We start from the raw sequence: 12519 nt of genomic DNA, 5'->3' as shown, positions 1-12519 counted from the left end.
TGTGAGATGGTTCAAAGACACATCTATCTGTAATAAAGCATCTTCAAGATAGGATGGATTATTTTTCCACTAGATAATTGAGAGATCAAAGATGTATAATGGCTGCCTCATCTCTCATCTGCACTTTTGCACAGCATTTTGATCATCAACAAAATATTTAGTCCTTATGATTTATGACCGATTTATTGCATTGCTTGCCTTTCAGTTGTGGAAGACCCTGCCCCAGCTTCATGTCCTGCTAAAAAAGTGAATGGGTGCAGCTCAGAATTGAGGAGCATTTATTTTGAAATTCTTAACTGGAACTGAAGATATACTAGTTTACTTTGTCACCTGTGTTAATAAGTGCACAAAAGAAAATGTAACAGATGTTACTAGTTACTTGTACATGTTGATCGTCACAGTCACAGCTAAAATGAGTTGTTACAGTGACATGAACAACCATTTTACAGTCACTAACACTCTGCTTTAGCCACAAACTCAAGGTAGTTTGCAGTGACCTCTGGAGGGCAGTAAACAGTTTCTAACACACTTAACAATCACCCCCACTTAATTCAGTCTGTAACATAAATATAAGATGAAAAAACTGTATAGTTACTCTGTATTAAATAATCTGTATTCTCACTTATAACTGATCTAATCATTTATTTCATAACACAGACAAAACAAATCTCACATAAACAGCCAGACAGGATGCAAGCATTTATTCAAGGCAATTGAAGAGGCAGGGATTGTACAAAATAAAAATGTTTTTAAATATTTGGCCATCAAAAAACATATAAAATCAGCTGTTATTCATTATCATTTGACATGATCCAATCATTCAATTACATCAAAATGTGATTTGCTCATTGTGAAATACAAGTTTGCTTTATATGCAAACCAGGCTATCATCCCTAATACTGATGTATTTGTTCAGACAATATACAGTCACATTAAAAAGTAACAGCACTGTTTGCAATTTCTGATTTTCTGCATAGATTGCATGGTGTGAATGGTCGTTTTTGAAGACAAAAGATAGCTGTGATTTAGATGTGCACACTGTCCAAAGGGATTTCTGGACCATTCATGAATATTGTGTTTGTTGATATCTTTGACTTTTGTGAAGATAAGCTCACATTCCATGACCCATTTATACAGAAAACCAGACTGCAGACATGTAACTACTTTTTCTTGTGACTGTACATGGGCTTGTTAAATATCTTAGACATTTCATTTCAAGTAATAAATGCTTTAATTTCATACAATTTAATCTAACAGCACACAATGAATAAAGAAAGAAAATCAGTTTGCTATCTCGAAGAAGTAAGGGTGCGTTTTTTACATGAAACTATCAGACTTTACAAATTATAATTTGACAAATTATAGATTAACGTTGGTCTGATGGACACACTTGTCTGTTTATTTGGCCCTGCCTCCTTAGTTACGGTTGCTATGTCAATTAACATTTCCATTCTTACATTAAGCCCCGCCCCCTTGATCTGGCAGATTTTGACTTTTTATTCTGATGAATTTGTTCAGACAATGTACAGTCACAAGATAAAGTAACAGCACCGTTTGCAGTTTCCTGGTTTTCTAAGCTGATAAAACACAGACACGGTTTGATGTCTTTTTTAAACACAACCATTAAATATACTGAGTAATGGTAGAAAGAATAATGGCAACAGTGTCTCAGTAACTGGTTGAACCACCTTTGGCAGCAAAAACCTCAAGCTCCTCCTATAGCTGTGATTTAGATGTGCACACTGTCCAGAGGGAATTTTGCAGGAAACTGCAGACATTTCACTACTTTTTCTTGTGACTGTACATGGGTTTGTTGAATAAAATTATATATTCTTTTAACTATTTAAAGGGCTATTAATTTAAAACAGTGGTAGATTATTATTTATTTTCTCATTCAATTAATTATCTAACTCAAGTAGCTTCCAGTGTATATGGCCAATTCAATATAGCCTACCTTTTAGACAAGACTTTTTTCATATTTACAAAATGACATTAGTGATAAAATTACTAAGTACTACTTACTTTTGACAGAACATGTGGACATTTGGTCTGTGTAAGCAGTAAAGGAAATATCATCATACAGTATATTTTTAGGGAACATGTGAACATGTGACGTATAAAAGAAAAATATTACAAAAAATAATTAAATAAAAACTTTTTTATATAAATTATAATGGCTTCTCAAGACTGGGTCTAAAACAGAAATATGTGTTTGTTTTTTTGTTTGTTTATTGTTTTCTCATATAGAATATGCTTGATGCCCAGCTACTCTGGCATTGTCAGGCAGTATTTGTTTAGGTTTAGATATGATACATTTAATCTACTGCAAATGTAATATATTCTACAGCAGTTTTGCAAAATAAGACTGAGATCATTTCACTGTATGGGTGTAGGCTAAAGCTGGGAGTTAAATATTAAGGACTGAAGAAACACACACTGCAGTTTAGTTTAAGTAGAAGATGTGATCTTTTCCAGGGCTAGTCTCTAAGGACACATTCACGACATTCAGAAGACTAAAGAAACTGACTGAACTCAAGCTTACAAACAGAAATAAGGAGGAAGACGCTCCTGTCAGACACATCTGTGCTTTAAAACTCGTGTCTGTGATACATGTCTGGATCGTAGTATTTGGTGACCACCACTCTGTTGGCGAACTTGCGGCCAGTGAGGGCTTGCATGGCTTTCTGACAGTCCGCAGCAGAGACGTACTCCACAAAGATCTGAAATGAAACAAACACAAACAGTCAGAACCCGAAGAGTGACAAAGAAGAAAAACACAAATCAATTAAATTAATAGATTGAGATTGAGATTAAAGGATTTACAAACTGTCTTACCACACAAGCCACGCCATTGAAGTTACATGCCTAAATGTCCATATAGGCTCACATACACTTCCCTCCAAAAGTATAGGAACAGACTGAAAACATTTGGGCTTGACATCAAAAGACAAACATGAGACAAATTATCAACATTCAGCTTTTATTTTCAGGTGTTTATATCTGGATCCGATACACAACTTTTGTGTATTCCTACTATTGGAGGAGAGTGTATGTGGACCAAACCAAGCATCACCTTATATTAAGAATAGCTGAACATAAATACATAACATTTTAGGAATGTAAATGTAGGTTATGCTACCCGACATTACATGGATTCAAAAAACACAGACAAGCCCCCACTCTTACAGTAGGTTGGGAGGCTTAGAAAGGGTTTCAGCTAACCCAAGGGGAGGTGACACTGTGACTAGACGTCCCTCAAGTACACTGGAAGTTATGTCATTGTACCTTGTAGCCACCACCTACTGTAGCACAGCAGAAGTAGCTTCATCAATTATTCAGCTCTTGGTCAGGATCTAACGGTTATTCAGATTAAGTGAACCTGTGTGGTGTTCAGAACACAGTGAAAATACTCAGCTCTGTCTAAGTGGTTTTTATTTTTAGTAAAAGACCAGATAACTGTCGTTGTGTTTTTGTACCCTTTTCTAAAATGTAAATATAAAACACACCCTACAAACACAGGGCTTACTTTTCCACAGCCGGGAACTTCCACACCATCGACAGGCCGGGGGATCTCGATGGAGCGGACGCTGCCATACTTGCAGCACTCGTCGCGGATGTCTTCCAGGATTTCCTCATAGTCCTCGTCGTCCACCAGCTCTTCCGGCATTACCATGTTAAGAAGGCACAGCACCTCTGTGGGCATGCCAGAGTTTTGCAGCCTCTGTAGTCCCGGGACCTGCAGCGTTACTGGGGTCTCTATTATGGAGGTCTGTAGGTGGAGGAAGGTTACACATCAGTTTAGTATTAAGACAGTTACTGTTAACAAATATGTTCACAGTACTGATCCATTCCATGAATTTCACTTAAAGTAGAGTATTTTCAAATGTTTTCAAATGGAACTGAACCACTGTTCGTGCTACCTCTGCAATTTTACTGCTACGACCTTTGAAGACAACAAAGGAGTCCTACTTACAGGATTAGCGTTTTTAGCTCCCACACTTGCCCTTTGGACTATCAGCTTTTTGTCACCCAGCTGCATTCCATTGAGCCCAGCTACAGCCTGGTGAAGGATACACACAGATGTCAAAGCAACAGAAACCTTCCCTCAGTGGTCCCAATGGACAAAGCTATTACTGTACATTATTGCTCCATACCTGATCAGTGGCGCTGATGTCCACATATTCACAAAAGGCGTAACCTTTTGACAGTGATGTGGCACTGTCCTTCACAAGATTGAAAGCTTTAAGTGGCCCGAATGATGTCAAAAGCTCCTTTACCTGCAAAAAATAGACAGCAAGATATGAGACTGATACTTTATAAACACATATTGTTTACTACAGAGTGAATTCTAAATGTCCATTTGATACTTGGAATCACATCTCATTAATTTACACTACACAGTATTTCCTATGAGTTATGATTAAAAACAATGAATGGGATCAAACTGAATTTGCTAAGGAAATCTGTTCATGTGATAGATTTTGCTTTGCTATGTTGAGTTCTGAAAAGTAAAGGAAGAAACAGGAGTGTGGAAAATAGTCTTTTTGAGAGTTGTGAAAGGTAAATGCTGATGATGTGCAACCTCAGCTACATGTGAGAATTACATAATAACCCCCTGGGAGTTCAGAGAAGAAAGATACTGAGATCATCAGGAAAAGTGCTGCAATGTATGATTTTATTCATTACAGAATAACCTGCTGATTATTTTCTTTATTATCTGTCAGGAAGTAGTGCAAAAAGCCCTTCACAATTTCAATTAAGTTCAAAATTATGGTTCCAAATTGCTTCTTTTGTCCAACCAGCTCCAAAAAATATGTAGCTGACTATTGTAAAAGATGAAAGAAACTAGCAGTAATACTGGTATATATTTTTTATTTTAAAATTACTTAACCAATGAATCAATTATCAGAATTATGCCAATTATATTATGACAAAATAGTTTCAGCCGTGATAGAGAGCAATGTTACATTGAAGCTTGGATTCATTTTGAAGACAAGCTGAGTGGTAAAAGATGCAAGTTAAAATAGAAAATAAAAAAACAACAAAAAAAGTCTTTTAAAAATTGACTTGACTAGTATTTGCCGGCTACAGGCAAACTGCACCACAACATTTGGACACTATTGTTTAAAACAGTCTTACCTTTACACTAAAAGCTGAATATAAGTCCCCAAAAACCACCACCAGCAACAACATCCCCAATTGTTAATGATCAGTGTTAACCCAAAATCCCGGGGTCCTAAACGCGCTCCAAAAGCATAATAAGGGAAAGAAAGAAGCCAGAAAGGGAGCCTGCTGGCTTGCAGTGTATCCGTGTGAGGACCAGAATGTCTTACTTGCCTTGTGTTACATGTTGGCATGGCAGCAGTAGATGAGTACTACTGAACAAATTATGAGCGCAGACTTAACGATCTTACAGGCCCCTAGCTGGGGACAAAGTGGGGGAACAAAAATGAAAGAGCTGTGAGTATCAACGCAGTGGCAGTGACTGCAAGTATTTAAAAAAAAAAAAAGAGTCAGTGAATAAAATACATCAGGCTACATGTGCTCTGAACTAGTTGGAGTAAATGAGACAGAATGGACAGTTAGAATTAAAATCACTGTGAGGTTTATGGCATCTGTCCGTCTGAGAGCAAAGAAGGAGCTCTACTGTTGCTTCTTTAAAGGTTTCATACTTAGATAACATGTGCTGGCCTGCAGCAAATATTTACTTTAGATTTTAATATTCTCAAAGAATAAGTCCACCCTCTAGCTTTAGCATGAATTTAAACTTGATTAATTCCTATACATGATGCATTTTTGAAGTTCTTCAGGGATTTGTTTGCTCACATAATGCCTCTTTATAACCACGATTCAGAAAATGTGCCTTTTTTCTGCTTACTTGTATCTTACAGTGTTAAATTTGTACCGACTTTTATTTGGTAACAGACGCTTGTTTCAGATCCAGTTAGGTCAACAAACAATCACTATTACACAAGTACGGAGCTGGCTACCTTTGCTGTAGGCCCCATTAGCTCTCACTTGGTATGCTGGTTCAAACTGTTACAAACATTTAACACTGGAAATATATAAACAGCTTAAACTATTGGCACAGCGCCGTACAGAATAAATACCATTTCAACAGAGGGTTTCCTAAGGTGGACTTTTTCTTTGACAATTCTAACTCATATACACGGAGAGCAACATTTAGACCTAAATACCACACAGACGTAACTACAGGTAAGTTTATCGGACTCTTACTGTATGTAAATGCACTGGACTTTGCTTACCTTTCTTAAGTCAGTATGCTTAACATGAGAAAGGTATAAGCAGTTTACTTAGATAACCAAGTCACCAAGTCGTCTTCTTGTATTATTCATATATGGTTAACGATAGTGTACATACTGTAAGTTTAATATCATATAGATTTAGCAAAATAAGAGCGTAGGAGAATACAAAACGTAAATGTTAGTGGTCCATTTTGAATACTTATAGTTAAATATTAGAGATATATTCAGAAATACACGTAATTAAATAAGCTTTTTGGAATTTTCCTATACTGTTTTTGTTAACTTTAATTGTTATTTATTTGTTTGGCATTTTTGCATTAATACTATGAACTTAAATTCTGTTTCTAGGACAGGGGTGTTAAACCCTGGTCCCCTGAGCTAATATAAACACACACTTCAGAGATTTTGACTTATGTTTTGTCTTTACCACATCACATCTTTAATTTGTCATGTCTAAAAGAAACTTAAGATATGTGTTTCAGTGTGACAAAAAGCTCTGCAAGTGAGAGAAAAATTAAGTATCATGAGTGCTCCTGTTTGAAACAGTTTTCAGTTAAATACCTGGTCATCATTAAGGTAGTTAGGCAGGCCACCAATGAACAGTTTATGGGGGGAATCAGGAACAACAGTGGAGACCACACCTAAAGCAAGAGCAAAAAAAAAAAAAAGTCAAATATGAATGCTTTATCCCAAATAATATAACATGTTATTTTTTGCGGCTCAAAATATTCCATAAGTAACAAACCTGGGACGTGGAAAGCAGGCTGCTCTGAGATCCCGGGTAAAGGCCGATAGTCGTGAGGTCTTCTGATCTTCAGCGACTGACCCTGGAAAATGATTCCATCAAAGGCCATGGCCTGCGTCGTCTCATCCACAGACCGAAACTGGAATACAAAGACAGTTATGTGATGTTAACTTGCAATAAGGTGTAGAAGAGACAATAATGAGGTAAACATCAGGACCAACAGATCTCTGTTGTTTAATCCTAAAACTCTGGCTCCTCCATTTTTTTTTTTGGAGAAATAAGTCTGCTGTCCGACCATGTTCATCAACTACTTTCCAGAGATTATACGGAGTTAGAAAATCACACAAAAAGATAATAACGTTAAAGATAAACCCAATACATAAACATATAATATATACAAAAAAAAACTTAAGACTACACTACTAATTTAAATACCAATAATAATGATAAGAATAACTACCCTTTATTTTTATTTTAACCTGGACTAGTATAGTTTAAAGACAGGTAAAGGCAAAGTCTGTGATTAAAAGTATTTTCAAATTCATTTAAAAGATGAGTCAGTGCAGTGAGACTGGTGTGATATGTGTAAAACACTTTGTTCTTGTGAGTAGTCTGACTGCTAATATGTGAACAGTTGCTGCTCCATTGTTCAGAGACATTAAACGCAGCATTACAATAACTGAGGCAGTAATTGATTTAAAAGAGTGCAATTTTCCTTTGTTACTAAAAGACTAATTAAAGAGATCAGTCTAATTTTGGAAATAGTCCTATTCCCTGTCAGTGCTATATTTTAAGAAATTACTGTATAGGACATCCAATATTGCATGGTGTTAAAACAGAACAGCAATTAGTAGTAAAGCCAGTTTGTGAGATTTTAACGAGTATATCGCCTGTGTGGTGATGGATGGCAGATGAGTAAACCTGATGAGGCTCTTGATACAAATACAACGCTTGTTTCAAATTCGTTGTTGGTTTGTATCTTTTCATTTTTGAAAATTAGCCAAAACATTTACTAAAAAACACTAATCTGTGAGTACTGAAGAAATAAATGATTGAATGTAGGTGAGCTGGAATCTTTAAAATCAAGATATTTTGAAAGTAACAGAAATACAGACACCTACCTCGAGGAAAGCAAAGTTCTTATCCTGATTAATCTGCACTGCGAGTACGGGGTTACTCGGAGCTTGTGAAAGGCCTGCAAGCCGCATCTGAGCATTAAAGAACTCTGCCATGGACTCCTGAGGGGAGAGAAAACACAATCAGCACGAGCGAAAACACTGCAATGTGAACATGCAAGTGCTGGGTACAAATACCAGTTATTGGAACAAACAGGAAGCCAAAGAGAAGAGTAACTAGAACTTTACCTCAGTCACTCCAAAGGGAATATTTCCGACATAGAGACGTCTGGCTTGTCTTGTCATCTGACTGCCAACTATGGGTACTTGTGTTGGTGCTGCAGCCACTCCAGTGGTGGTGGATGTTGCCAGCAGAGCTATTGTTGGTATCTGCCCAGCCGCTGAGGTAAAAATACAAAGAGAGAGAGAAAAAAAAGGGAGCTTCATGAGTGCAACAGCAATAAAGCTGTATTTCCAGCCTAATTACAACAGACCTAACCCCTGCTTTTGCATATGAGTCAACAAAAAACCTACAGAAACCTGCAGAATATTTAGAGATCCTGCATTTTTGGACATACAGAGGAAATTCAATAGCGATGCACACTTTAGGCAAAACCTGAACTTCGATTTTTAGTTATTGTTTGTTTACATTTAGCACCACTAAAAGTGTTAAGTATGAACAATTACTAGATAATGTCTGCTATGCAACCAAGAATGTACAGGCTAGCGTCACTGGATTACTCTGAGCATGAAGAAAACTTAAAAAAGTGATGATTCTCAGTCAATTTGTCAAGTTAATCTCTTTCTTCTCTTATTTCTCAGAGGATTAATGGATATTTATATGTGAGGGGCATCAAAGATAATGTTATCTTCAAAAAATGCAAGTGACACTGAATCAAGTCAGTCTATTAAATTTACTGTCCGAGTATGACTCAGAGGAATTTGAATTTAGACACAAACGGAGGCATCGAATTGCTCAGGGCTTTCAAGTACCTTAACATCGTCTGGAAACTCAGTGCCACATCGCAAACTGTTGATGATGTTGATAAGGAGAGCTTTATAGCAACTAACTAATTAACTAACTAACATGTTTTTTTTTTTTTAGAATACTTGCATTTTATTGCACATTACAAACAAAGACCCCATGCTAAAATATTCAAGGGCCTCGCAGAATACATAATCCTACGGTACTACTTGCCCCCTCAAAGCTACTTAATCATTATGCTTGCAGCTGGCTGGTCAAATCAGTCTTACAGCAAGTCTTGTGTCTGGAACAGACCTCGATTTGACCTGGTCTCAGTCACAACCTGGTTTGATCTGCTTTGCAAGAAGAATTACAGTCTTGTTTAGGTTTTGGTACAAGCTCAGAAACATCATCACTGGACACAAACCCCTGAGGAAAGTACTGGTAGATGCAGCTCTGCTGCAGCTCAGCTCCTGCTGAGTGGCTAAAGAAATAAACTACATTTCAAGTACCTTGCATAGCTTTATATTGCATTGGTGTGATATGTTCAAAGCCAGGAGGAGGCACGTCCCAGTATTTGCAGGTCCTTTTCTTCCTTGTTCGTCTCGGAGAGTGGCTGGAAGCAGGAAATGGGGAACATAAAGGCTTGAGTAGAACAAAACACATTGTACTAGTAAAGGAAAAACTCAAACGTTTAATCAGCAACTCTCTAAAACTATTTCTGCAAAACCTGAACGTTATTACCTTCATGATAGAGGATTTATTGCAACACTGTTGGATTAGATTGCATTAGCTTTAGCTTGATTTACCTAATACATTAAAATCCAGCCAGATGTATATGCAACTCTCTGCAGCAGCGAGCAGGCTGGTAGTTGTATCTAGACGCTGGAGGCAGCTGTCACCCACTAACCTGTGCTTCTTGTGGTCCCGGGAGGAGCTCCGGCGGTCCCGGCTCTTTCGGTCTCTGCTGCGGCTTCGCTTCTCTCGGCTGCGGCTCCCTCTGTCTTTACTCCAGCTGCGATGTTTGTCACCTCGGCCCGGAGATCCACTGCGACTCCTCTTTTTGTGTCGCTCTCTTTCTCGCTCTGTGCAGTCATAAAAAGGATAGCAGCAAGAAATAAAAACTGTATTTCTGGTAAAAGCAATGTAGTATTATTGGTATTATTCATTACAAATTAATCAGCTGTTTCTCAATTAACTGGTTTATGTTTATTCAAAATATATTTAATAAGATAATAATAATATGTTTCATTTCTGTATAAAATAATTACATGCTCTGATAGCCTCCACTCTCCTCCGAGATGTGGTGAAATTAAGAAATCTTTTCTTCTTTGCACATAGGAAGGGAAAATATGACTTAAGACCTCTTTAGAAATCAATAAGAAGTGCTCTTTGTTTCAGTATGGATTTGATCCACCTGGTAGCCCTGCTTTGATTAAATGTCAAGTTTCAGATTAGGTATGTTTGGGTTTCTCTAAGATGTTCTTTCTTTCTTTCTTTTTGCATGAGGGAACAATCAATGTGTTATATGTAACTTTATTGATTTATCACAGTGCGCTTGAGATGAGTCATTTATTCCCATAGTCAATTTATCACGAAAAAGAAAATAGTGAAACCTTAAGGAGATGTTTTCAAATAGGTTAAAGAAAGGTTATGTTTTTTTTTATGTTTTGCAACAATTAATAGTTGCAACTAATTAATAAGAAAATCGCTTGATCACAGTAAAACATAAACGATAATGAAATGACATTGTTACCACCACCCTCATTTTATCTACAATTTAATTAGAATTTCACATCATGGTAAAACACTGAGGTAGCAGATAAATACTGTACCAATGTAAATGGAGCGTGGCCATTGTTTTAAGTAATGTGCCGAATTAAAGAGTAAATGTTAATTATTCATAAAATGTCATAAATGTAATGTTTTAATCACATTTACATGTTGTAAAGACAGTAAAGAAGTATAGAAGGCTCAAGCGCTAAGTGAAGTTTCGCATCTTGAGGTCTGTCGCAAGAGAGTGACAGATAATCCACTGTGTGCTCTCACCGGTTCCCAGACTCCGTTCAATATTGTATGAAACAAGGTGGTATCTAATTATAATTGTCCTAACATAAAATAGCAAGCAGGTTGCGAAATACAATAAAAAGCAGCTTTCTAAATTTGCTGTCAGTTCGGGTTATATATAATCATATAATTACAGGCAGCTAACGAAACGTACAAGTGTTGCATTGCTAGCTTACAGACCGCTAATACTCACCTTGTCGATTCTCGCTAAGCTGTTTCTCAAATTCTTCGAAATCCGACATTATACCGGTTATCTTGTCGTGTAAAAACACAGCAGGTGTGCCTTGTCTGACGAGTGAACGATAAGCCAAGTACACAAGCTGTCAGTGCAGTAAAAAGCCACTGAAATCACCCCTGACTCAAGACGGACCATATGAGACATACACATAAACACACAGCATCCGGTTAAACCCTCCAAAATAAAACCACTCTGAACGCAGCTTGACAGGTGTTAACAGATAAATACAGTAATAAGAAAAATGCTCAAAGGGAAGATTTGTTGTTTGTTTGTGGGTGATGCTTTCTATGCATATCTTTGAGAAAAAAAAAATCATAATTAGTGAAACATTTTCATAAAAATCAACTCAATCTTAAACGTAAACGCCACTTTAGTGCGTTAAATCAATCAATCGGTTCAGTTTTGCCACAAAATATAACTCGGAACTGTGGATCGTGTAAAATCAAAACTATCACAAGAGAGAAAATTGTATAAACCCTAGAAGTAGAATTTTAAAATGCATTAACATGCTTTAAATATAAACAAGCAAACAAAAAACTGCAGGATCTGTGGCCAGAGACGTGTGATAAACTTTTATTTTGATGAAGCCAACATCCGGTTACTCTTTTTTTGTTTCAAACAACTGGATTGACAGAATTTTCCAGTCTCTAATTTCTTCACACATGTGCTTGAATATTAATATCCAGCTGGATCACCATCTATACACTCACATGTATGTTATTTGTTAGATGCAACTGAAAATAGGTGTCCTTATAGTTAAAACAAAAGGTTTTACACTTAATCTATTAAACTCATTAACTATGATCACTGTATGAAATCATGGTCAATAGTAATTTAGCTTTTATATAAAATAAATATAAAAATACATATAAAAACCTAACATACCTACATATACATACATGTCGGTGAAGGTTTTCAGTCATTCAGATCATGGTTATCCCAAAGAAGATGCTGGTCAGTGGCAGCTGGACTTACACATATCCATATCCACAGCCTACTTATTCTGCATGTGGTTGAAGAGGCGCATACGGTAATTGTGCTTGAACTGTTTTAATATTTAATGCTATTGATGATGAATAGTATGTTTAGCTGAGTCTTTGGGCCTGTTTCAACGATGGACACTA

General features: G+C 36.8%; 1 pseudogene; it reads right to left on the bottom strand.

The window, feature by feature from the left end:
* Positions 1–724: 724 nt before the first annotated feature.
* LOC113169961 lies at positions 725–11515 on the bottom strand (annotated as a pseudogene).
* Positions 11516–12519: the final 1004 nt, after the last annotated feature.

Source organism: Anabas testudineus, chromosome 8 (assembly GCF_900324465.2).
Source record: "Anabas testudineus chromosome 8, fAnaTes1.2, whole genome shotgun sequence".
In the NCBI taxonomy this organism is placed as follows: domain Eukaryota; kingdom Metazoa; phylum Chordata; class Actinopteri; order Anabantiformes; family Anabantidae; genus Anabas; species Anabas testudineus.
This window is presented reverse-complemented; position numbering and strand designations above follow the sequence as displayed.